The following is a 27,388-nucleotide window of genomic DNA, read 5'->3' as shown; positions in this document are numbered from 1 at the left end:
TTTCTTACGGCCACGCCAATCGCTACAAATTCGAGATGAGGCACAAAAACAGCAGGTGCTTCAACGGATATCAAGTGCTCCTTTAAGTGGGCTCTCCTCCACATCAACTTCAACATCACAAATACTCCAGTCCTCAAAGGTGTCACCCAAATCGCACTTGCTTCCTCACAGCTCCCAAATCTCCAGCTGCCCGTCTGAGTATGAGGTAGAACAGATGGTTGAGTCTGCAGAGCTGTTTACTCATACTATAGCCTGGGAATCAGAGGTCGACTCCAGCGCTTCTGTGAATCCAGACGAGGAAATGATCTGCACTGATGCCCAGAATCTTTATGAGTCGGATCCAGGACCAGACGCAGAAGGTTCTGACCATAATGTAGACCCTCATTCCCAAACTGTAACTCCTGTTGGTGGACACAATGAGGAAGACGATGATAAGACTCAAATACCTGATTGGAGCGACAACTTTAGTTTTTTGTCAGGGCAAGAACAGGTTGGCTCTGAGGACGACGGGTGTGATAACGCACAGGGTGATGATGATGAGGTCGGAGATCCCACTTACTGTCAACCCACAGTCAGCCAAGAGATGAGGTCAGCAGAGGAGGTGGAGGAAGATGCTAGTGACGACGAGGTCAGGTTGCGCCTTCCTGGACAGAGACGTAGTACTGGAAGCACGTCAACAACTGCATCCTCAAACACAACTCTGCCTCTCACCACAAGTCGTGGTGGCTCTTCAGGTCGCATGGGTGCTAAGCCTTGCATAGCCTGGGCATTTTTTCAGATCGATAAAGATGACCCAACTCGTGTTATCTGTAACATTTGTCAGCAAAAGCTAAGTAGAGGCCAAAAAATACATAGTTTGAGTACTTCATGCATGAACCGGCACATGGACATGAAGCATAAGTTGCAGTGGGAAGCTCAGTGTGCTACAATGCGGCCTAGCCGGCCGGGCCAACCACCGTTTGCCATATCTTGTGCATCCGCGGCCTCTTCATCCTCTGTGACTGGGGGGACAGCAGTCACACCTGTTTTGGGGCGCAGACCTGCCACCTCTTTACCCGCAACAGCCAGCGTGATTGGCAGGTCATCATTTTCTTTGGAGGTGGTAACACCAGCTGGTCTTGAGCGCTGTCCGACATCGATAGCACCACCTTTGGATCAAGGCAACCTAACATGTCCGCCTGCATCTTCCTCACAGACCGGCAGTTTGCCGGGGACACCCTTATCAACCCCGTCTAAGCACAATAGCCAGCCCTCGGTCCCTCAGATGTGGACAAGTAAAAGACCATTTCCTCCTAGCCATGAGAAAGCTAAGAGGTTGAATTTCACCATCTGCAAGCTCTTGGCTACAGAAATGCTGCCTTTCCGCCTGGTGGACACAGAGGATTTTCGAGACCTTATGTCCGTCGCAGTGCCCCAGTACCAGATGCCCAGTCGGCACTACTTCTCAAAGAAAGGTGTGCCTGCGCTCCACCAGCATGTCGCACACAACATCACCGCTTCTTTGAGAAACTCTGTGTGTGACAGGGTGCATTTCACCACAGACACTTGGACGAGTAGGCATGGACAGGGGCGTTACATGTCGCTGACTGGGCACTGGGTAACTATGGTGACAGCAGGACAAGGGGCTGCTGTCCAAGTCTTGCCGTCCCCACGAGTTGTGCGTCAATCCTCTTTATGTCATTTTTCCTCCACTGCTTCTGCCTCCTCAACCTCCTCTCGGTCTTCCACCTGCACCCAAAGCCTGTCTGGTCATGCCACAAGCTTTCTAACTGCGCAGAAGGGATCCTGCACACCTCCTTACTATGCTGGCAGTAGGGCTCAACGTCATCAGGCGGTTTTTACATTGAAATGTCTGGGAAATGTGAGTCACACAGCTGAGGAGTTGTGGTCAGCTCTGGAGAACCAATTTCATGAATGGTTGTCTCCACTGGACCTGAAACCAGGGAAGGCCGTGTGCGACAATGCTGCAAACCTGGGTGCGGCCCTTCGCCGGGGCAATGTCACACACGTGCCTTGTATGGCTCACGTGTTGAACCTGGTTGTCCAGCAATTTTTAGCCCACTATCCCAGACTAGATGGCCTTCTGCAGAGGGCACGGTCGCTGTGTGCTCACTTCCGCCGTTCACATCCCGCAGCTCAGCGACTTACATCTCTACAGAAGTCGTTGGGCCTGCCACTTCACCGGCTAAAATGCGATGTGCCTACCCGGTGGAATTCAACTCTGCACATGTTGCAGCGACTGTGGCAGCACCGACAAGCCCTGGTGCAATACGTTCTGACGTATAGCCTGGGCCAACGAGATTCAGAGGTGGGGCAAATCACGCTGGAGGAGTGGTCTCAGATCAGGGACCTATGCACCCTTCTGCACAGTTTTGAAATGGCGACGAAGATGTTTAGTGCTGACGATGCCATTATCAGCATGACTATTCCGGTGATTTACATGCTGGAGCACATGTTAAACAGAATTCGGAGTCAGGTGGTGGCACAAGAGGAGGTGGAGGAAGTAGAGGAGGAGGAGTTGTATGCGGAAGGGCTAACATCTGCAAGGTCCAGACGGTCGGCAGCACCAAGGCGGCAGGCATGTGAGGGTGGGGGAGATGATTTTACCAGGGCGCATGGTAGCAGCCAAACTAGTGAGGAAGGTGCAGGAGCCCAGGAAGAAGTGGAGGACGAACTGATGGAAGACTCATCAGATGAGGGAGACCTTGATCACATTTCTGTTGTGCGAGGTTGGGGGGAGAGGACAGAGGAAGGAAGCATGATTGCTACCTCGCCACCAACACAACAGGGACTTGGTGCTCCTGGATGCGCAACACACATGAGTGCCTTCTTGCTGCACTACCTGCAACATGACCCTCGAATTGTGAGAATTAGAAATAATCCGGACTACTGGGTTGCCACACTGTTAGATCCCCGGTACAAAAGTAAATTTGCAGAAATTATTCCTGCCATAGAAAGGGATGCACGCATGCAGGAGTATCAGCAGAGACTGTTGCAGAATCTTACATGTGCTTTTCCACAAAATACCAGTGGTGCACGTAGTGAATCTCACAGTTCCAACTTGCCAACCGTGGGACCGTCAAGTGTTCAGCACTCAAACCGTAACAGAACCACAGTATCTGCTGGTAACATCAATTTTGCGGAATCATTTCACCACTTTTTTAGCCCATCCTTTGCAAGGCCACAGGAGACAAGAAGTCTGACACATAGTCAACGCCTAGAGACGATGGTACAGGAGTATCTCCAAGTAAACATTGAAGCCACGACTGTGTCACTGGACCCTTGCTCTTTTTGGGCTTCCAATCTGGATAAATGGCCGGAGCGAGCCACTTACGCCTTGGAGATCTTGTCATGCCCCGCAGCCAGCGTTCTGTCTGAACGTGTGTTCAGCGCTGCTGGTGGTGTGCTGACAGATAAGCGCACGCGGCTCTCCACTGATAATGTAGACAGACTCACGTTCATAAAGATGAACAAATCATGGATCCGAAACGACTTTTCTACCCCTGTGTCATCCTGGGGAGAGTAAAAGCTTGATGATTGGTTAAAATCACCCTACCAACCGTTTTAAGCTTTCAAATTACTAATCATGTTTATCTGTATCTTGACTGGAAAATAATTTGGGCTTTGTAGCAGTGTGCAGCACTGATCCTATTAGGCCATCTATAATAAGCTTCACCAGATTTAAAATTAAAAATAATTTTTAGCTGCATCTAGCCCGGAAAATAATTTTGGGGCTCCGAGATGCGCAAGACACATAAGTGCCTTCTTGCTGCACTACCTGCAGCATGACCCTCATATTGTCAGAATTCGAAGTAATCATGACTACTGGGTTGCCACACTCTTAGATCCCCCAAACTTTTCGATCAACCTTTTCATTTTAATAAAGACCAAAAAAATGGTCATTTTTGAAATTATAAGCATTAGCAGGTTGTTAGAAACTGAAATCAAACAGTTTTCAACTCAAAACTTTATTCTAGGTGATGTTACATTTTCACATAGGACCCCTTGTTCGAAAGGAGCTTCTGAACTCTCTCGTCCATTGAATTTGTCAGGTTTTGGATGGTTTCTGCTTCAATTGTTTTGCATGAGGACAGAATACCCTCCCAGAGCTGTTGCTTAGATGTGAACTGCCTCCCGCCATCATAGACACTCCTTTTAATGATGCTCCAAAGGTTCTGAATGGGGTAGAGGTCAGGGGAGCATGGGGGTCACACCATAAGTTTGTCCCCTTTTATGCCCATATCAGCCAGAGATGCAGATGTTTTATGTGCAGCATGAGATGGTGCATTATCATGCAGAAAAATGATCTTGCTGTGAAATACACGGTTCTTCTTCTTGAACCATGGCAGGAAGTGCTGTTTGAGAAAATCCACATACATTATGGAGTTCATCTTTAGCGCCTTCAGGGATCCTAAAGGGGCCGACAATCTCTCTCCCCATGATTCCAGCCCAAAACATTACTCCACCTCCTCCTTGTTGGCGCTGTAGCCGTGTTTGCGTGGGGTCTCCATCAACCAGCCATCCTCCACTCCATTCATCTGGACCATCGAGCGCTGCACGGCACTCATCCGTGAACAAAACAGTTTTGAAATCAGTCTTCATGTAATGTGTGGCCCACTGGAGCCGTTTCTGCTTGTGTGAAGTGGATAGAGGAGGTCGACAGGATGGCATATGCACAGCTGCAAACCTCTGAAGGACCCTGCATCTTGTTGTTCGGGGGACGTTGGAGGCACAAGCAGCTTCAAAAACTTGTCTGCTGCTATGACAAGTCTTTTTTGCCGCTGCTGTTTCAACCTGACGTAATTGCCTGTAGGAAAGAGTCCTCAATTTGCCCTTATCAGCACGCACACGTGTGTACTGTGAATCAGCTACATACTTCTTGATTGCCAAGACACTTCATCCTGATCATCGCACAATGTTGATTGTAGTCATGCCTTGACCTAAACACTCCACAATTTGTTGCTTCTCAGCAGCCGACACATCCTTTTTCTTTCCCATTTTGGCAGAAAATGTAGGCTGCTTAATAATGTGAGAGAGCCTTCTTAAGTAGTCTTGCCTTTCATTGGACACACCTGCCAAACTAATTAGCACAGGTGTCTGCAATTGCTTACAGTGATATAAAGAGCCCTGACACACATCACCATCAATGAGTTTAACTGACAAACAAACAAATTCTTCCCTTATCACTCCTAAACACTTTTTGCATAATAATTTGGAACGCGGTGTACATGTGCTTTTCCACAAAACACCAGTGGTTCACGTAGTGAATCTTACAGTTCTAACTTGCCAACCGTGGTCTGTATGGAATTGTTCAATAAAGGGCCCAAAATTATGATAACATAGATGGGAGAGGTCTCTATGAATAGGAATTCCTAAGTATTTGATACCCTGTGAGGGCCAGGCAAAGGGAAAGTTGGACTGGATGGAATCCTATATGGATTTAGGGAGGGAGACATCGAGGGCCTCAGACTTCGCTGCATTGATTTTAAAATTTTACCATGTAACAAAGTGATCTATTTCAGCCATAACAGCAGGGATGGATATATGTGATTGAGTGATATATACTAGGACATCATCAGCAAATAGAGAGCACTTGTACTCGGTGCCTCCCACCTCAATCCACCTAATATTGGGGTTATGGCGAATTGATGAGAGCAGGTGCTCCGTCACTAGGATGTATAAGAGAGGGGACAGAGGACATCCCTGCCTTGTCCCATTGGTGATTGTGAAAGGTGATGAAAATGTTCTGACGCACCCCCTGGGCCTTGGGACACCCGGAGCCGGACCCTTTTTGGTGGATGCTGGTGGTTGTAGTCTTCGTGGCGGCGATCCGGTTCCGTGGCTCAGGGCGGTCAAACCAGTGGCGGAACTATTTATGTGGTTTTGATGTTTAAATGTCTGACTACGCCACCCGTGGATTGCGGTCAGAGTGAACCGCCGCTACAGGGCAGACCGCTAAGGCTGGTGTTGTGGGTGCAGCAGAGCGTAGCATAACTCCCCACGGGAGGAGTATAGCCTCAGGGCAGTGTATGCGGAGGATGGGGGTGATGGTGCAGGGCAGCAGCAGTAACGACACGGAGTCAGTGATGCAGTTCAGGGCCTTTACTCACAGTTCTTATTATCCAGACCACGTCTGCAGGTAACGGCTGCCCACGTCGTACTGTGCTCACCAGGTGAGGGGCTCAGACAACTCCCAGATAACTTTGGAGCGCTTCACAGGACCCCCTTTGTGTGTCCTTTGTCTGGCCTTTCTTACCAACACTTCTGTCCGGCTGCCTCGGGCCTCCTCTTGGTAAACTTGGCGCCAGTTTCCCTGACCCTATGTGGTGCCTTCCTAGCGGGTGGAGCAAGGGGCTGCGCCACATAAAATGTCAGAGCCTCTGGTTTCTAGCTGAGGGTCGTTTCCTGCCTCCACTAGTTCGGGGACTGGTCTCCCTCTTTGGCCTGACCCCTCCACGCAGGTGGATTCGGGCGTGCGGTGGCGACTCGCCCGTCCGCACCCCTGGGATCCCTTCATTCCTCGTTCCTGGAGCCTTCTCCGCTCCTCTTCCTTCCTTCTCCCTCTTGCAGGCCTGGGCCTCTGTTACTAGGCCCGCCTCCGGAGCAGAGCTCATGCAGAGCCCCTGCTCCCTGCCACTTCTGCTCAGACTTCTCTGCACTGAACTAAGATGGTGCCCACCTTTTATACTCCCTTCTCAATGCACCCATCAACTGCTTCCTCCCTGCTCCTGCACTGCAGGGTTCCCCTTCCTCAGTGTTCCCTCCCCCCACTCCAGCCAGGGACAGGGACTGTCGTGCCCATTTCAGGGGCATATTGGTCGCCCTGCCCCACGGCAATGTGGTGTAATGCATGCAGGTGTCGGGTCCTGATCCACACTCCATCCTTATCTGAGAGTGAGATATCACACCTCTGGGTGAGGTGCAATACGTCTGTAGCAACCGAGCCCTCGGTGCTACAGTTCCATTTATCTTCAGCCTAGGTGACGTATTGTGATACAGGGCCGTGATTTTGGCTATAAAAGGGTCCCCTAGACCCCTACCCCAAGCTTTTTAAGAGAATCATATATGGCGTGCCAGGAGACTCTATGGAATGCTTTCTCAGCATCCAACGAGAGTATCTACTTACAAATTTTTAACTGCATCTAGCCCAGGAAATACTTTGTGCCTAGTAGCAGTGTCTGCTAGTCAGCGGATTATCCCGGCTGTTAAGCAAGCTACACCACCTGTAGTTTGGACACTTAATTTTTTCAAAGGAAATGCTTCGGGACCACGGGTTACTTAGTGAAGAGCATCAGGAGGCACCCCAAGGCATAGGGGCTGGGACTGGCACTAGGATGCCTTGCGGTGGACAGCCGAGCTCGATCCTTATAAAAGCTTTTTAACTGCAGCAGCTTTAGTGGACGCTACTGGAGCTGGAATTACGCGGCTGCTGGCATGAGACTTGCCCTCCAATAGATCCTTGTAAATGGATTTAAAGTGTATTCATTTAAATTAGAGGGACAATTTAAATTAAAAAGCTTAGAGCTGCCTCCACCACAGGGGGGCTCTCTCGACCCACCAGCGGACAGGCACCAGTATTGGGAGAGGGGGGCTGGCCGTCAGGGTTCACCGCGGCTCTGGCACAAACCCGGCGACACGGAGGTGGCACGGGCAGGAGCGGACTGGCCGTCTCGGCTTCTCACTTTTTGGATTTTAGAAGGGCATGACATGCCTATATCTGTGTCTCCCCCTCCTTTTACTCCTCCACCTCTTTTCTTTTCGCATGACTATATGTACTTGTCACTTTTCCATGTGTTAGTTGTGTCTTCTGAGCAGTTTGTCAGCTTTTGGACACCTTTGAAGGTGTTTTCTATGTGTTTCTATGTGTTTTTGTTTGCCTGCCATTGGTTTTAACGGTGTTCGAAGGTGTTCGACGAACAGTTCGACGAACAGTTCGGCGAACACACGGGTGTTCGACGAACCGAACCGAACTCGAACACTACGGGGGTGGCTCAACACTACTGATAATGTGCTGGTGGTACGGGTCTGTAACGCTCCTTAATAGGTGGATGGTTACCGGTGGGTATGTGGTGTTGTACCCCTTTGACCCTACTAAAATCAAGTGGGTGCTTACTAAACCACTCTGTAAACACCGTGTTTTTGATGGACAGGAGTGGCGTCAGTCCCAACATGGAGCGGTTGACACCAATCCTCCAGCTGAGCTTCGGAGTCATTGTCCTCCACTGTATCTGGTGGGGTCAAGGATTCCACTGTGTGTATGGCATCATCATTCACAGTATACAATCTGGCAACAGTGGCGTATCTTGGTAATTTAACTTCCTCCTCCCCACAATTTAGGAGACGTATGGGTACCCTCCCATTGCGTATATCAACTACCCCTCTAGCAGTTAGGAGTGTAGGTCTGTGCTCTGAGCTAATGGGCTCCACTACCGCCTGGTAGTTCTGTCCCTTGAGACCTATTGCTGCCCTACACCAAATCAGCATCTCACTCATTGGGGGAATCACAATGGGTATCGGGTCTGTCACCCGTACATTACCAATCTCACCACCTGTTAGCTTTACCTGTTGCTGGTACAGGAGGACTCGAATCTCTCTCTGGAGCACCTTCCTTTGCCCTGGTTTGGCAGTGTCAGCAATCTGTTGGAGTAAAAACAACACTTCTCCCAAACAGTTACCAACAATATTTGTACCAAGTATCATATACAAGTCTGTATCACCAGGGTTAGATTCCACTACAATCAGTCCTTGGTCCTTTAGTTCCACTCTCCCCACCTTCACTGTCACGTCCTTAACCCCTACTAGGTTAAGAGGAAGGCCGTTAGAGGCATACACAGAGAGTTTCAGGGCTGGCGGCTGGAGTTCATCTACGGACCAGTACCTTTTGAAGAGGACATCAGGTATGATGGTTACCTGTGAGCCGGTGTCCAGTAATGCAGGTGTTGCTATACCGTCCAGCATGATGGACAGGAAAGGCCTTCCTCCTACGAATCGGTGGTACCAGCTTGATGGGCCTGGTTGATTTACTCCTGGGTGTCGGCCCTCGGCCCCAGGGTTTGCCCGTTTAAAGGACAGTTCCGCGCTGTGTGGCCTGCCTTGTGGCAACGGTAGCAGATGAAGTCTCCTGGAGGGCGACGTTGGTCGTTGGTCCTCCCACGGGGTGGCGTTGTCCTCCTACAGGGTGGCGTTGTCCTCCTTCTTCTCCTCATCCAGGGGACATCCTCAGGACTGTCGGCGAGTAGGATCCTTCCTTCCGGCTCAGGCTCCATCTGTAGCTGCAGGGTGCTCAGGACAGTGGCCAGGGTTTTACTCAGCTGACGCACTTCAGAGCGCAGGTTGTCCAGCTCACTAGGGGGCACTGTTTGCATCTTTGTTTCAGCCGTCAATGAAGGATCAGTGGGTGCTGCGGGCACTGGGGTGGCCCCACCCTGGCAACGCTGGATAGCAGTCCCTGATGTTTCCAGGGGCTGTAGACCCTTAATAGCCATGTCCTTCAGGGTGTCAAAGGTGGCGTCTGGATGATCTAAAGCCCACCACCGTACAGTTCTGCTCTCCTCCTGGGACCTCAACCCCCGGATGAACTGTTCCGTCAGCATTTTATTCTCATCTTGTATGCTGGCTGGAATAAACTGTTTCAGGGCCCGCAAGGCTTCTTGTAGATGCCAGGCATAGTCCCGGATACTGTCCTCCGGTTTCTAGGTACAGTGGTAGAACCTCATCCGAAGATCTGTCTCAGTGCAGTTTTCAAAGACAGTTTGCAGTCTCTTAAAGATAATGGATCTGCGGCTGGCCAGGTTTCAATTTCTCGCTCTGCAGCACCAGTCAATTGTCCCAGCACAATAGCGGCTCTCTGTTTACCAGTCATAGAATACATGTCCAGTACACCGCATATTTTTCTCTTGAACCCAGACAGGGTGTCTGGTTTGCCATCATACTGGGGAAGCCATTTCGCTCCAGGGATATACGGCAGGGCCATGGGTATCAACGTAGTCACGACCCCTGCTGGTGGGGCGGCCTCTCCGGCCTGTGCAGTGCTGGGCGCAAGTTGAGCATCAGGAGCGGTAACCGGTGCTCCAGCGGCTTGCTGGTCGTCAGTCATGGATGCGCCCCCCTAGTGAACCGTAGCCTACCTCCTGCTTCTTTTAATCTGGTAGGCCGCATCTCCGCAGACGACGGTCTCCTTCCAGGACCTTGCGTCTCCCTCGCGGCTGACGTCAGAGTGTGCGCTTGACAACGGTCTCCTTCTCCATCAAGGTGCGAGGCGGGGCCTGGGCTTCGCATGCTTCCAGCGGCTACGCCTCTCCGATTCCCGCGGTTAAGCCCCTCTTCTTCCCGCGCGGCGACAGGAAAATGGCGGATAATGGCGGGAAACCTCGGGAATGGCGGGAAATCTTCACCAGAGACTGTTACAGTCTTTTAAGGCGCACAGTACCCGGTGGCAACGGGCACGAAATACTGTTCGTGACGCCAGAAGCTGACGTACCCCCAGGGCAATGGGGTAGTCGGCAGCCGGGCCTATGGATGCTGGGGGGGGGTATGTCACAGTGGCTGGCCCGGTCCGTGGCCCAGGGCTGTCAACCAAAAAGGGGATTGGAACTTGGATAGAGATAAAAATAAAATAAATAGTTTGTGACCCCACCTGTGGTACCTGGTAAGGATTACCAGCGCTGCTGCAGATCTCCGGGGGGTGATGGGATGGCAGCTGGGATGTTTCTGCTCCCCACAGGTGGAGCGGGCCCCCGGGGCAGTGTGGAGTTTGATGGTGGAGATGCTGGTCCGTGTCTGCCTCTCTGTATGCTCCTGGCCAGCCTGCAACTGGGCCTAGCTTATGTGTCGTGCTGTTCCTTCACCTGTCGCTCGGTAGTAGGACCCTCTGTTAGCAACCACTATCCCTGGGCGTCGGGGCCTTCGTGGTTCCTGGTCCTGTAATGGGTCTAGCTTCAGGTCGGCCAGGGACTTGTAGTCCTCCTGGAATGCCGGTGATCCCTACTGGGTATAAAGGGACCCTGTAGGTGCGGACCCGGTGTCCGGTTTGTATATCGGGGTGAGCCTATGATGCTCCTCTGCCCCCTCAACTCCTCTCTCTTTTCTCCTCTTGCCTTCGGCCACACTCGGGGCCCTCAGAACTCAGCAGCAGACGCGCTGCATCTTCGCTGCTCTCAGTGTCAGCACTCTCTCAGACTCTCTGACTCTGTTTGACTGACTCCAACTCTGCCTGGCTCCACCCTCCATATATATATCCCTAACGGGCTCCCTCTGCTGGTATGAGGTGGAAGGGTGGAGGTGTTTGTATGTAGTGAGGGCCTCTTGTGGAGAAGTCCGTCCATGCACCCTGGGTCCTGTGGTACCTGTGCACAGCAGGGTGCCAGACTTTGACCCCCCCAACCCATTTTAGGTTGCAAGGCCTGCCACGTCCGGAACTCATCATCATAGCGCCACCAAGCAGTACTGCCATGTGCTTTATAAGAATTATATATCATATCTTGATATATAAATAACTCAGAACTTCGTTCCAAGTGCTTCTGTCCTATAACGTACATAAAACAGTGAAAGCCTGTAACCAATTAATCATGACTTTTGAAGACTTTTACTTGCTTCTATCAAAAGGTCTATCAACTGGTCTCCTATCCTTATCAACTGTGTGTTGATCCACCAATACTAATGACCAAATGTCACTATAGCTATTGTTCCAATTTTTTTTCCTAATCTTGTCATCTAGTTGAGACCCTAGGGGACTAATCCCACAGAAAAGGAATCTTTACGCTAGCTAAGGGACATACAACTTTACCTTCAGGGATTACAGTACTAGTCGGCTGAGAAAACTGTTCCAATAAAGCCTTCAGGGCAGATAAAGAGCTGGAATAATCACTTTGCCCCTTTCTCAATAAGTTACATACACCTCCTGTAGGATTTACACCTCGGACGCAAATGCGTGAAGCGCTTGGTGCGCTGACCTGAATAATGGTGCCCATGGTGGTGATATGATGAACCAGAAGATGAGGAGCTGGACCCATAGCGTTTACACCTGCCACGTCTGACTCTGTGGGAAGGGGCCACAGGGAAACTGCCACTAGAGCGTTAACCAGTGGTCACCAGTGCATGGAAGTACAGGGGTTAAAGAATCTCTGTTCACCTCACAAAGCTGTGCTCAGCAGCTGTTGGAGTAACCAATGTGCTGATGGGCTGCTGGGGGTTAATTTCATTGGGGGGGGGTTTCTGCAGATGCAGAACTACTACTTCTGGCACCCCTGGGAAAATTTGTGGGGTGCAGAGACACAGGCTGGTGCAAGGTGGCTGTATGGATGTGTGTGGGCGATTGGTGCAGAGACTGATGGAGGAATTGAAAAGGCGACAGTTGAGTGGAAGAGTGGTAATGTGGCGCCCCTGAGGGTTCAGTCGCCACAGGGGTACTGTGACGCGCCCCTGGGCCTGCTATGTCGCGTAGCGTCTCGCGCACGGGGGCTTACCCGGAACCGGATCAGATGAGGGTTGTAGTCTCCGAGTGGCGGGGACCCGGTCCGTGCCCAGGGAGTCAAACTCAGTGTGTGGCAGTCTTGATAGGTGTTATTTGAGTGTCGACTACGCCACCCGTTGATTTGCAGCTATGGAGCTGCCGCTGCAGGGCAGACCGCTGAGGCCGGTGTATAATTGTGCGTGATAGTATAACCCCCAACGGGAGGGGTATGGCCTCAGGGCAGCCGACGTGGAAGATGGGGGTAGCAGGAACCACTCAGAGACGGTGCGGTGTAATTCAGGGTCTTTACTGGTAACAACGATAGACCCTCCCGGAGTACTTGCTAGCGAACGGGGCCTGGTCAGTCCTTGAGCAGATGGGATCTCCCCTGGCCAGGCGGAGTTGTAGGCCTCCCAAACTGACTGTACTCTTCTGGCTACCTTGCTAGAAGCGGATATAAGTAGCCCACGTCCCTGAGTGTGCCGTGTGGTGCTCACCCGTATGGCCGGTGACTCGGTGCCTTCTAATGGCTTCCGCTCCACGATGGCGGTGCTGGTCCCACGCGTGTGACCTTGCCTTCGGGTTTCTGGGCCTGAGGACCTGAAATCCCCTGCCGGTCGGCTTCTGCTGCTGGGTAAGAGTTAGTCCCCACAGCCTCGGACGCCGGGTCCGGTAAGAAAGCTTCTCAGTCAGGGCGAGCTCTGCAGCTGCCAGCCCCTGACTCGTAGTAGTATTGCTCCCACTGAGCTTCTGCTGTTTCTTCCTATGACTGTTTCTCGTCTCTACTCTCCTTGACTCCTAACCCTGCCTCAGCCCCGGGTTTATATAGGGGAAGTTCTTCCCCTCCCAAGACTGGGCAGGAGGTGTGGCATGCACAGGATCCCTGACCAAAGGACCTCCCACCTGCTCTCAGACATAACATTACATTACTGTGGAAACCAGACCCCTGGGGTGCCACATTCCCCCCTAGTAAAATTTAGTACTCCGGGACTAAACATATTTTAGAAAAACATAACAAGATATAACAACAATAATAGTACAATAAGAAGAAACACATAAAGGTGGTCACGGCATGTCCGTAACCGGGTGTAGTCTTTGAAGAAAAGCAAGGTGTCCATTTCACCAAAACAGGGAGACGTAACCAGGTAGGGGTTTGTCTTGCCCCGAGTCCTTAACAGTCTTTAGTCCGTCCTGGGTTACGCTCCAACTATGTACAAAGGATTCCCGGTAAATCCACCAAGGACTCCTACAAATAACTAGAAACACAAAATTATACACAAGCAACAATACACAGGTAAACATAAATAAAACAATTTATACACTTCAAATCCTCCAACGTGCGGGTAACTGGCCTCTAGTGGCCCTAGTGGACCTACGGAGCTGACTGTCTAGCCCTGAACTACAGGGTGTAGGAGCTATCAAGGGTAAACTGGGCAGCTGTCTACCGGCTCTTTGGCTCACTAGGGATATGGCAGGCTCACTGCAAGCAGAGGGTTGATCCTCCTGGTCTGCGGGTGTGGGGTCTTCTGCCTCCTGGACCGGCTGTTCTTCCAGCTCTACCTGTTGCTCCGTAGGTGCTTGGGATGCTGGTTGGAGGAAGGTGAGTACGGGTAGCACAACTGCACCATTGACTTGAGTCCAAGACCGAGGGAAGTCCCCGAGCACAGTACTAACCATATCTTCCCTTTCCTCTACGGGTCGATGGTCTTCTTGTTCCTCTTCAGGGTTCCTCAGTTGTTCGGGACACTTCTTCAGGTGGTCCCGGGATACAATGGCTGTGGTTTCCCCTCCGTCTTTACTGATGGTACAAACCTTCGGGTTCTCGTGGCTTGAGGGCAGTACGGTGTACGGGTCCTTCTCCCACTGGTCGTCCAACTTGTGGAGCCGTCTCTTCCTCTTCAAGACCTGCTCTCCGGGTACCAGGGGAACAGCGGGAGCATACTGGTTGTAAGTTTTCTCTTGTCTTTCCCTAGCCTGACAGAGACTTCGCTCCACGCTCTCCTGTACTCTCCGGTACTGCTGCTGCCTCTCTGTGTCCCAGTCTGCTTCTGGTGAAGTGTCTTCGGGTGTCAGGACTCCCATCTCCAGGTCAACAGGTAGCTTACCAGGTCTTGCCCTCATCAGGTAAGCCGGGGTACAGTTAGTGGAACCTACCGGGATGTGGTTGTATAGGTCCACTAGGTCGGGCAACCTCTCGGGCCACAGACTGCGTTCTTCCAGGGGCAATGTTTTTAGAAGATCTATCACCACCTGGTTCATTTTCTGACAAAGTCCATTAGTTTGCGGATGATAGGGTGTCGTCCTTATCTTCCGGCAGCCATACAGAGTGCAGAATTCTTGGAAGACCTCCGCTTCAAAGGCAGGTCCCTGATCCGTCAGCACTTGGTCCGGGTACCCGTGTGGACGGCAGAAGTGCTGCTGGAAGGCTCTAGCTGCTGTTTGAGCCGTTAAGTCCTTGACGGGGACGACAACCAAGAACCGGGAGTAATGATCCACGATGGTTAACGCGTAGACGTAGCCACTTCTGCTTGGGGTCAGTTTTACATGATTCAAGGCTACCAGTTCCAACGGTTGCCGGGTGACGATGGACTGCAGGGGAGTCTTCTGGCTGGCACGGTCCTTCCTTCTCAGGTTGCACGGGCCACAGTCTCTGCACCACTTCTCAATGGTTCCCCTCATGCCTACCCAGTGGAATCGCTCGCGCAGCAGGAACTCCAGCTTCTTCCACCCGAAGTGTCCAGCTCCGTCGTGGTATGCCTCCATCACCATGGCTGCGTCTCTTCGTGGCACCACTACTTGCCAGAGTAGTTCATGCGTCCGGGAGTTAACCATTCTGCGGCACAACTTCCCCTTGTAAAGGAACAGTCGACTCTTCTCTGCCCATAGTTGTTTGGCTTCCTCCGGAGCGTCTGGTTCAAGGCAAGCCTCCGGGCGAGTCAGCATCTCCTTCACCAGTCGGACGGCAGGGTCGCTGTCTTGCGTTTCCGCCCAGTTGTAGTGAGGTAAGGGGTTCAACGTAGCAGCCTGCTTACTCCTTACCCGGTGGGAATACTGGATAGTCCCATGACGGTGGAACGCAGGGAGTTCAACTTCTTCCAGTCCCTCCGGATCTTCTCCTTCGTCCGGCAGGTTGGGCATCCTGGACAGGGCGTCCGCGTTGGTATTGGAGCGTCCGGCCCGGTATTTGATTGTGAACTCGTAGTTGGACAGACGGGCCATCCACCTCTGTTCCAGGGCACCGAGTCTTGCCGTGTCCAGGTGTGTCAACGGGTTGTTATCCGTGTACACGGTGAACCGGGAAGAAGTGAGGTAATGCTTAAAGCGCTCGGTGACTGCCCATACTACGGCCAGGAACTCTAGCTTAAATGAGCTGTAATTCTCGGGGTTCCTTTCGGTGGGTCGCAGCTTTCGGCTGGCGTAGGCGATTACTCGTTCCTTCCCCTGCTGGATCTGGGACAGTACGGCTCCTAGCCCGATGTTACTGGCGTCGGTGTAGAGGATAAAGGGCTGGCTATAATCCGGGTACGCCAGGATTTCGTCCCCCGTGAGGGCCATCTTCAGCTGGCGGAAGGACTCTTCTTCCAGCTCCTCCCATTTGAAGGGCGGCTTCTGGTTCTTGGCCTTCCGGGACTGGCCTATCAGGAGGTCCTGCATAGGTGCTGCCTTTTTGGTGAAACCGGGAATAAACCTTCGGTAGTAGCCTACCAACCCGAGGAACTGCCGCACTTCTTTTACGCTGGAGGGGCTTGGCCATTCCTTAATTGCGGTGATCTTATCAGGGTCGGGAGCCACTCCGTCAGCGCTCACCACGTGTCCCAGGTACTGCACCTTTGGTTTTAGGAGGTGACACTTGGAGGGTTTCACCTTTAGGCCGTAACTCGCCAGAGCTTCGAACACTTCTGCCAGGTGTTTTAGGTGGTCCTCATACGTCTTGGAATATACGATGACATCGTCCAGGTACAACAGGACCGTCTCGAAGTTTCTGTGGCCCAGACAACACTCTATTAGTCGTTGGAAGGTTCCTGGTGCGTTGCAGAGTCCGAACGGCATGCAGGTGAACTCGCTAAGTCCCATCGGGGTGGTGAATGCGGTCTTCTCCCGGTTCGCCTCTGCTACAGGAACCTGCCAGTACCCGCTAGTGAGATCCAAGGTAGAGAAGAAGTTAGCAGATCTTAAAGCAGCCAATGACTCCTCTATCCTTGGTAAGGGGTACGCATCCTTGTGTGTGATACGATTGATTTTCCGGTAATCTACACACATCCTCATGGTGTTGTCTTTTTTTCTGACTAAGACTAGTGGAGCTGCCCAGGGACTACAGCTATCCCTGATCACCCCAGCCTCCTTCATGTCTCTAAGCATCCCCTTGGCGTGTTGGTAGTGGGCAGGGGGTACGGGTCGATACCTCTCTTTTATAGGAGGATGGTCTCCCGTGGGGATGTGGTGTTCTACCCCCTTGACTCGCCCGAAGTCTAACGGGTGTTTACTGAACACTCTCTCGTACTCTTGAACCACCCGATAGACTCCTTGTTTCTGGTGTGCGGGAGTGGAGTCAGTACCCAGATGTAGTTGCTGACACCAGTCCTCCATGTTTTTCTTAGAGCCGTTACCTTCCTCCGGGTGAGATGGAGGCAAGGGTTCCACAGATTGTATAGAATTTTGGTTAATGGTATATAATTTGGCTAGCGTGGCATACCGGGGCAGGTACACTTCCCTCTCCCCGATATTTATTATGCGAACGGGCACCCTCCCATGGCGTACATCAACCACCCCCCGTGCTGTCAAAATGGTGGGCCTACTGTCCGAGTAAACTGGTTCTACCATTGCCTGGTAATCCCTACCTCTCAGACCAATAGCTGCCCGGCACCAAATCATCATTTCACTTTTTGGGGGCATGGCAATAGGAAAAGGGTCACACATTCTTACGCTACCAATCTCACCGCCGGAGAGTTCCACCTGTTGCCGTCGCATCAGTGCCCGGATCTCTTTCTGGAGCACCCGCTGCTCGCCGGAGCTGGCGTTCTTGGCAACCTGCTGTAAAAGGAAAATCACCTCTGCAAGACAATTTTCAATTACATTAGTTCCTAGAGTTATTTTTGGGTGACTCTCATGTTTGTCAATATCTACAATGATCAGTCCCTGTGCTGCCAGTTCGACTCTACCGATTTTGATGGTCACCTCTTTAAATCCGATCTGTGGCACGGGCTGGCCATTGCTGGCGATGATACTCAAGTCGTCGTCAGGGTAGCGGGTAATATCCGAGTCATTCCAGTACTGCTTAAAGAGCACGTACGGGATGGTGGTGACCTGTGACCCGGTGTCCAGTAGGGCACTCATAGGAATGCCATCCAGTACCACAGGCAAGACTGGACGTCCTCCCACATATCTGTCGCGCCAGTTCGATGGGCCTGGTGATCTTTTTCCTGGGGGTTGGCCCTCTACCCCAGGTTGTGCCCGTTTAAAGAACAGTACCTTGCCATATGTCCGGGTTGATTGCAGCGGCGGCAGATGGGTCGTCCGTCTTCGCTGTATCGGTCACTGGGTCTTCCTCTGGCCGGTGGGGTCCTCCTTGGTCGACGCCACGGGATGTCCTCCGGTCCGGATGCCAGCTGGATCTTCCCTGGGGTGGAAACCTGTAAAGACTGCACAGTTCGGGTTAGCGCAGCAACGCTTTTAGCTAGCTCTTGGACCTGATGGTGCAGGTCTGGAGCCGGGTCATTGTTCAAAGCCTGCGCATCAGCCCCCACAGGCCCTGCCGACAAGGGCGCCGCCTCCTGGTGGGAAGTGATAGCTGGGTGCCTGTGGGTCACAACGCCAACCGGTGCCGGTTCTCGGAGCACCCGGATGGCTCTGTCCTTGAACTGTGCAAAGTCCAGATGAGGATCCTGTAAGGCCATTGCCCGCAACTGGGTTCGGTGGGCATTGCAATATAGTCCCTCTATAAATTGTTCGGTCAACAGCCTGTCCTCGTTTCCCACGCCGTCAGGGTCGGTCTGCTTAATGGCTCTCAGGGCCTCTTGTAGGTTTAGTGCATAGTCCCTTATACTCTCATGTGCTCGCTGCTTGCACCCATAGAATCTAAGCTTAATCTCGGCTGAGGTGCGGGTATCAAAGGTGTCCCTCAGCCGGGTTAGTATCCCTGCGACAGTCCTCCTCCCAGGTGGCCAGGACTTTACCTCCCTTTGGGCTGCCCCGGCTAGTTGGGCCACCAGGATGCTCACTTTTTGCTCCTCTGTGAGGGGGTACACCTGGAAGAGGCTATCCAGCTTTTCTTTAAAGTCATTCAGGGTATGTGACTCCACTGAGTACTGGGGTAGCCAGGCTGCTCCCGGGATATAGGGCATGGTGAAGGGCATAACTGCAGCAGCGGTGGCGCTGGCGGGGGTTGAGGCAGTGAAGCTCTCCTCCGCATCCGACATCTTCCTCCCCCCTAGTGGACCGTGGCCTACCTTGCGATGATCCTGTTCCGTAGGCCGCGGCTCCGCAGTAGATCGTCAGGGTTGAGGACCTTCCGTCGCGCTCCGGTGACGTCGGCGTCTGCTGGGCTCCTTCCAGGACCTTACGCAACGTCCGGACGTGAGGCGGGGCTTCAGTTCTCGCGCGCTTTCGGAGTCCACGCCCCTCTTCTTCCCGCGCGGCGTCCTCAAGATGGCGTCCAATGGCGGGAAAACTCCACGGATGGCGGGAAGAAGGCCGAAGATGGCGCCGGATGGCGGGAAAACTTCGCGGATGGCGGGAAGAAGGCAGAAGATGGCGCCGGATGGCGGGAAACCTCACCACTGGTAAGTTTGAACAGTCTTTGCTTTTCAGGCACGCAGTACCCGGTGGTTGCGGGCACGAAATCCTGCCGACTATGCCAAAGTTGACGCGCCCCTGGGCCTGCTATGTCGCGCAGCGTCTCGCGCACGGGGGCTTACCCGGAACCGGATCAGATGAGGGTTGTAGTCTCCGAGTGGCGGGGACCCGGTCCGTGCCCAGGGAGTCAAACTCAGTGTGTGGCAGTCTTGATAGGTGTTATTTGAGTGTCGACTACGCCACCCGTTGATTTGCAGCTATGGAGCTGCCGCTGCAGGGCAGACCGCTGAGGCCGGTGTAGAATTGTGCAGCGTGATAGTATAACCCCCAACGGGAGGGGTATGGCCTCAGGGCAGCCGACGTGGAAGATGGGGGTAGCAGGAACCACTCAGAGACGGTGCGGTGTAATTCAGGGTCTTTACTGGTAACAACGATAGACCCTCCCGGAGTACTTGCTAGCGAACGGGGCCTGGTCAGTCCTTGAGCAGATGGGATCTCCCCTGGCCAGGCGGAGTTGTAGGCCTCCCAAACTGACTGTACTCTTCTGGCTACCTTGCTAGAAGCGGATATAAGTAGCCCACGTCCCTGAGTGTGCCGTGTGGTGCTCACCCGTATGGCCGGTGACTCGGGGCCTTCTAATGGCTTCCGCTCCACGATGGCGGTGCTGGTCCCACGCGTGTGACCTTGCCTTCGAGTTTCTGGGCCTGAGGACCTGAAATCCCCTGCCGGTCGGCTTCTGCTGCTGGGTAAGAGTTAGTCCCCACAGCCTCGGACGCCGGGTCCGGTAAGAAAGCTTCTCAGTCAGGGCGAGCTCTGCAGCTGCCAGCCCCTGACTCGTAGTAGTATTGCTCCCACTGAGCTTCTGCTGTTTCTTCCTATGACTGTTTCTCGTCTCTACTCTCCTTGACTCCTAACCCTGCCTCAGCCCCGGGTTTATATAGGGGAAGTTCTTCCCCTCCCAAGACTGGGCAGGAGGTGTGGCATGCACAGGATCCCTGACCAAAGGACCTCCCACCTGCTCTCAGACATAACATTACATTACTGTGGAAACCAGACCCCTGGGGTGCCACATACTGCACCTCAGTTCGAGGTGTGGTATCTCCTCTTTCAGGTAAGGATGGAGCATTTCTCAGGACCCCACTTCACCACTCAACACTACACCACTCCTGTCCTGTAGGGGGCCTAAATGCACCAGGGTGCTGCCCCGGGCTGGGATAGAGGAGATGGGGGGAACCAAAGATAGGGGGAACCATGTAGTGGGTGAGGGTGGAGGAGACACTTTTAGGTTACCCTTACTAATTCATATTTTAATCTACAGCCATCTTAGGTTCAAGGTCTTTGATTGTGATCTTCATCTCTGATTGCGGTCCTCTTCTAGAGTCTGCAGCTGACTGAAGATACACGGTCCTCGTTCTCTGGCTTTGAGACAAGGAGCGGGTCAGAGTTAACCACTGTCTCTACCCGGTCAAGGTCCCTAACTAAGAAGGCCTGGAGGGGAGCAGAGAAGAAAGGCTCCACAGGCAAAAGGATCCCAGGGGGATGCGGCCGGAGCGGCATACGCCACCTGTACTCTTTATTCTGGCCTAGTCAGAGGGATTCCTGCTGCAAGAGGGGTGACCGCCCCCCGAAATCTGACTTTGTTACTTCACGTCTCAGTCGGAAAAGCCCAGAGGCTTAGTGGATCCCAGGAGGGATACGGACGGAGCGGCAAACGCCATCTGTATCTCACTACCTGCGTTTATCCTGTGGGACCCGGCCTTACACCTTGTTCTAACCACACAAACAGTCATGTGAAGACTTAGTGGGAGAACTTGCCAAGGAGAGGAACACACACCAGAGGGGTCTCGACGGGTGCTCCTGATCTACCTGGAAAGTGCTGAACCCCCTTCCTGGTGGCCGCAGTACGCCGCGAGGAGCAGAGGGAAACTTTGCGGCTAAAGTTCATCTGAATGTGAGTAAAAACCCTGGACGACTTCACACCCCGCTTCAGCCTGTTATTTCCTGCCCGGCACTGCACCCACCATTCCTCCTCACACTGCCCTGAGGCCTGCTCCGCCTGCGGGGAGCCGTCCCATCTTAGCTGTCTGTAACACCGGCCTCAGTGGACTGAAGCAGCGCTGGTGTCCATCACCGGAAACCGTAGGTGGCGTAGTTGGAAAATACCACTCAACCCTGAAAGTCCAATACTTTTATGTGACAGCCCTGGGCACGGACCTGGTCCAGGCCACGACTGCCTCCCCCGCTACCCCTTACACCGACCCGGCTCCGAGTAACCCCATCTCCCAGGGAGGGCTGTGAGCATCACATATATGACTCGTCCAGGGGGATATGGGGGAAACTCGGTACCCGGGCCTTGACCTTCTGTGGGATGTCACGGCAGTCGGCTCCCGGGCCCGTACCCTGGGGTCACTCTTTAAAAGGGGGATTGTTAACAGTTTTGTCTCGTGACGCCACCTGTGGTTTCCGTTAATGAGTACTGGCGCTGCTGCAGACCTTCGGGGGTGATGAGATGGCAGCTGGGATGTTTCTGCTCCCCACAGGCGTAGCGGGCCCCCAGGGCAGAGTTGATGGAAGGGATGGAGGTGAGAGGTGGCCCAGCCTGGCCAGGGGAAAATAACAGACACGCACACAGGGGGGGTTCACTTCAGTACCTTTACTGGTGTAGACGGCAGGTACGGTCCAGGGTACTTGATAGGAAGGCTGCACTTCTGGACTCTCCCCAGTGAGCGGATATAAGGCCTCCTGATCTGATCTGTTTCTTCCTCTCTCTCTGAAGCTTCTGGCCAGCCTGGAACTAGGCCTATCTTCTGTACTGTTTCCCACTCCTCACCTGCATGCTTGGCGGTAAGAACTTTCTTCTGGCTACCACTATCCCTGGACACTGGGGCCTTCGTGGTTCCTAGTTCTTTAAATGATTGTAGCTTCAGGTTGACCAGGGGTTTAGAATCCTCCTGGTATACCGGTTGTCCATACTGGGCGTAGAGGACCCTGTAGGCGCGGACCCGTTGTCCGACTTGTGTTCGGGGGTGAGCCTAAGATGCTCCTCTGCCCCCATAACTCCTCTCACTCTTCTCCTTGCCTCCGGCTCCACTCTAGGCCCCAAGGCTTCAGCACGTGCTTTAGGCCCTGGCTGGCCCTCAGCACAGCAGCTCACATGCTGCTTCTTTACTGATCTCTGTGCCAGCACACACACTGACTGCCTAACTCCACCCTCCAGTATGTATATCCCTAACAGGCTCCCTCTGGTGGTATGAGGTGGAAGGGTGGAGGTGTCTGTTATGTAATGGGGGCCTCTGGTGGAGAAGTCCGTCCATGCACCCTTTTGGGTTCTGTGGTACCTGTGGTAGCAGGGTGCCACATTCCCCCCTAGTACAACTCAGTACTCCTGGACAGAAGCATTTTAAACAGGTAACAACAACAATTATGATAACAATAACACATATTAAAGTTACAGTGAGTCCCATAACCAGGAGTCCATCTCACTGGTGAAGGTGCAACATGAGCAGCATGAGGGACCCGTCTGAAAACCCTCACCGTAGGCCCTGGGCGTGGGTACAGGGCATAAGTGATCCTGGTGTTGGACCACGTCTTCGGCCATGCCAAATGGGTTTTTGTTCAGTGGTCTTTTAATACAACACAAATAGGGGGCACTTTAATAAGTGCAACTATTTACAACGGACAGTTTTTCGGTTATTCACCGTCCATAACCTACAGTCTCTATACCCTCACGGGTAACTAAATGCACACATGTATTTTTAGTTCTCACAAAAACAAATTTTAAATTTTCCTTCTGTACCCTTACGGGTAACTATTTACACTACTTTCAAAGAACAGTTTAATAGTGGTGCTCCCTCCGGGGAAGCACCTGTCCACAATAGGCTGGCCCAGCTGGGTCATCAGCTCTAGATGGCGAGGGTTCACTCTCCTCCACCACCCTGTGGGCGTTCGGCAGGGCCATGGGTATCACTGGAGCCACGACCTCTGATCGTGGGGCGGCCGCTCTGGCCTGAGCAGCGCCGGGCGTGAGTTGAGCATCGGGAGCGTTAACCGGTGCTCCAGCGTCTTGCTGGTCGTCGGCCATGGTTGCGCCCCCCTAGTAAACCGTAGCCTACCTTCTTTACTTTTACCAGGTAGGCCGCAGCTCCGCAGATCACGGTCACCTTCCAGGACCTGACGCTTCCTGGTGTTGCATCAGAGCGCGAGGCGGGGCTTGAGCTTCGCGCGCTACCAACGGTCACGCCTCTCTGGTTCCCGCGGTTACGCCCCTCTTCTTCCCGCGCGGCGGCGCGGTAATGGCGGTGATGTTCACCACAGTTTAAACACAGTTCAAATACGGCACACAGTACCCGGTGGCAACGGGCACGAAATCCTGTTCGTGACGCCAGGAAGAGCTGACTCGCCCAGGTGGATATGGGGGAAACTCGGTACCCGGGCCTTGACCTTCTGTGGGATGTCACGGCAGTCGGCTCACGGGCCCGTACCCTGGGGTCACTCTTTAAAAGGGGGATTGTTAACAGTTTTGTCTCGTGACGCCACCTGTGGTTCCCGGTAATGAGTACAGGCGCTGCTGCAGACCTCCGGGGGTGATGGGATGGCAGCTGGGATGTTTCTGCTCCCCACAGGTGTAGCGGGCCCCCGGGGCAGAGTTGATGGAAGGGATGCAGGTGAGAGGTGGCCCAGCCGGGCCAGGGGAGGATAACAGACACGCAAACAGGGGGGTTCGCTTCAGTACCTTTACTGGTGTAGACGGCAGGTACGGTCCAGGGTACTTGATAGGAAGGGTGCACTTCTGGACTCTCCCCAGTGAGCGGGTATAAGGCCTCCTGATCTGTTTCTTCCTCTCTCTCTGAAGCTTCTGGCCAGCCTGGAACTAGGCCTAGCTTCTGTACTTTTTCCCTCTCCTCACCTGCATGCTTGGTGGAAAGAACTTTCTTCTGGCTACCACTATCCCTGGATGCTGGGGCCTTCGTGGTTCCTAGTTCTTTAAATGATTGTAGCTTCAGGTTGACCAGGGGTTTAGAATCCTCCTGGTATACCAGTTGTCCCTACTGAGCGTAGAGGACCCTGTAGGCGCGGACCCGTTGTCCGGCTTGTGTTCTGGGGTGAGCCTAAGATGCTTCTCTGCCCCCATAACTCCTCTCACTCTTCTCCTTGCCTCCGGCCCCACTCTAGGCCTTAAGGCTTCAGCACATGCTTTAGGCCCAGGCTGGCCCTCAACACAGCAGCTCACATACTGCTTCTTTACTGATCTCTGTGCCAGCACACACACTGACTGCCTAACTCCACCCTCCAGTATATATATCCCTAACAGGCTCCATCTGGTGGTAAGAGGTGGAAGGGTGGAGGTGTCTTATGTAATGAGGGCCTCTGGTGGAGAAGTCCGTCCATGCACCCTTTTGGGTTCTGTGGTACCTGTGGTAGCAGGGTGCCACATATATATACATATATATATATATGTACACTGCTCAAAAAAATGAAGGGAACACTCAAATAACACATCCTAGATCTGAATGAATAAAATATTCTTATTGAATACTTTGTTCTGTACAAAGTTGAATGTGCTGACAACAAAATCACACAAAAATCATCAATGGAAATCAAATTTATTAACCAATGGAGGCCTGGATTCACCTCCAAAATTAAAGTGGAAAAACACACTACAGGCTGATCCAACTTTGATGTAATGTCCTTAAAACAAGTCAAAATGAGGCTCAGTATTGTGTGTAGCCTCCATGTGCCTGTATGACCTCCCTACAATGCCTGGGCATGCTCCTGATGAGGCTGCGGATGGTCTCCTGTGGGATCTCTTTCCAGACCTGGACTAAAGCATCCGCCAACTCCTGGACAGTCTGTGGTGCAACGTGACGTTGGTGGATGGAGCGAGACCTGATGTCCCAGATGTGCTCAATCGGATTCAGGTCTGGGGAACGGGCGGGCCAGTCCATAGCTTCAATGCCTTCATCTTGCAGGAACTGCTGACACACTCCAGCCACATGAGGTCCTGGCATTGTTCTGCATTAGGAGGAAACCAGGGCCAACCGCACCAGCATATGGCCTCACAAGGGGTCTGAGGATCTCATCTCGGTACCTAATGGCAGTCAGGCTACATCTGGTGAGCACATGGAGGGCTGTGCAGCCCTCCAAAGAAATGCCACCCCACACCATTACTGACCCACTGCCAAACTGGTTATGCTGAAGGATGTTGCAGGCAGCAGGTCACTCTCCATGGTGTCTCCAGACTCTGTCACATCTGTCACATGTGCTCAGTGTGAACCTGCTTTCATCTGTGAAGAGCACAGGGCGCCAGTGGCGACTTTGCCAATCCTGGTGTTCTGTGGCAAATGCCAAGCGTCCTGCACAGTGTTGGGCTGTGAGCACAACCCCCATCTGTGGAAGTCGGGCCCTCATACCACCCTCATGGAGTCGGTTTCTAACCGTTTGTGCATACACATGCACATTTGTGGCCTGCTGGAGGTCATTTTGCAGGGCTCTGGCAGTGCCCCTCCTGTTCCTCCTTGCACAAAGGCAGAGGCAGCGGTCCAGCTGCTGGGTTGTTGCCCTCCTATGGCACCCTCCACGTCTCCTGGTTTACTGGCCTGTCTCGTGGTGGCGCCTCCAGCCTCTGCACACTACGCTGACAGACACAGCAAACCTTCTTGCCACAGCTCGCATTGATGTGCCATCCTGGATGAGCTGCACTACCTGAGCAACTTCTGTGGATTGTAGAGCCCATCTCATGCTACTACAAGTGTGAAAGCACAACCAACATTCAAAAGTGACCAAAACATCTGCCAGAAAGCATTGGTACTGAGATGTGGTCTGTGGTCCCCACCTGCAGAACCACTCCTTTATTGATGGTGTCTTGATAATTGCCAATAATTTCCATCTATTGTCTATTCCATTTGCACAACAGCATGTGAAATTGATTGTCAATCAGTGTTGCTTCCTAAGTGAACAGTTTGATTTCACAGAAGTTTGATTTACTTGGAGATATATTCTGTTGTTTAAGTGCTCCCTTTATTTTTTTGAGCTGTGTATATGTAGCACCCCAGGAGTCCGGTTACCACAGTGGCATTGCCTCCCTCACAAGGGGGTGATGCCATGCCTGGAAGCAAGGAGGGGTCCCCTAATCAGGTTTTGCTAGCATGCAACACTTTCCTGGCTCCAGACCAGCAAGGGGAGCTCCTCCCCTTAGCAACTGGGATCTGGAGGCGGAGTTAGTTAGTGTGAGGAGAGAAGACAGGAGTTGAAGTCAGGACGTCGAAGAGGAAAGACCTAGGGAGTGGAGCTGCACAGCAGTTCACCCCAGAGAGAAGCGCAGAAGAACCGGACACAGGAGTCCGAGGTTGTGGGGCACCGAAAGCCCAGCAGCAGAAACCGGAGGGCAGGAGACTGCAGGTCTCCTGGCCCCATCAGTCGCCCGGAGGCTCAGCAGCACGATAGGGCCCAGCACCGCCACGTGGGAGCGACACTCCAGGAAGGCCCGAGCTGCCTGCCATATGGGTGAGCACAAAGATGTTTTACTCAGGGACGAGGGCCACAGCATAGCTATACGCAGCAAGGCCAAAGAGATTAGCGCAAAGGGAAGGCCTCCAACTTCACCTGGGGAGGTAGATTCCCAACTTGCTTCCAGGCCGCCCGGACCTCTACTACCAGCTAGTACCCGTGTCCCGGTCTACCTAACCACCGCAAGTAAAGATAAGAGGAAACCGCCATTAAGTTGTGGACTGATTATTAACTACGCCATCCTCTGCACTACACCATAACAGCAACGTCTACACTGCCATGGAGCTAAGCTCTACCTGTGGAGAGCTAAACCAACTCTGCTGCATTAACAACAGCTCCAGAGGACCCGCTTACCACAGGTGGCGTCACGAACTGTATATAAGAACTTTAATTCCCCTGTAAATATCCCCTTTTTACTGACCGCCCTGGGTCACGGACCGGGTTACCGCCACTGTGACATCTCCCCTAGCAACGACCGGCCCGGCACCGAATACCCCACGTCCCAGGGGGCACGTCACATATATATATATATATATATATATATATATATATATATATATATACAGTACAGACCAAAAGTTTGGACACACCTCATTTAAAGATTTTTCTGTATTTTCATGACCATGAAAATTGTACATT

Source organism: Phyllobates terribilis, unplaced genomic scaffold, assembly GCF_046119375.1.
Source record: "Phyllobates terribilis strain yellow unplaced genomic scaffold, ASM4611937v1 Scaffold_4__5_contigs__length_816908805, whole genome shotgun sequence".
In the NCBI taxonomy this organism is placed as follows: Eukaryota; Metazoa; Chordata; class Amphibia; order Anura; family Dendrobatidae; genus Phyllobates; species Phyllobates terribilis.
This window is presented reverse-complemented; position numbering follows the sequence as displayed.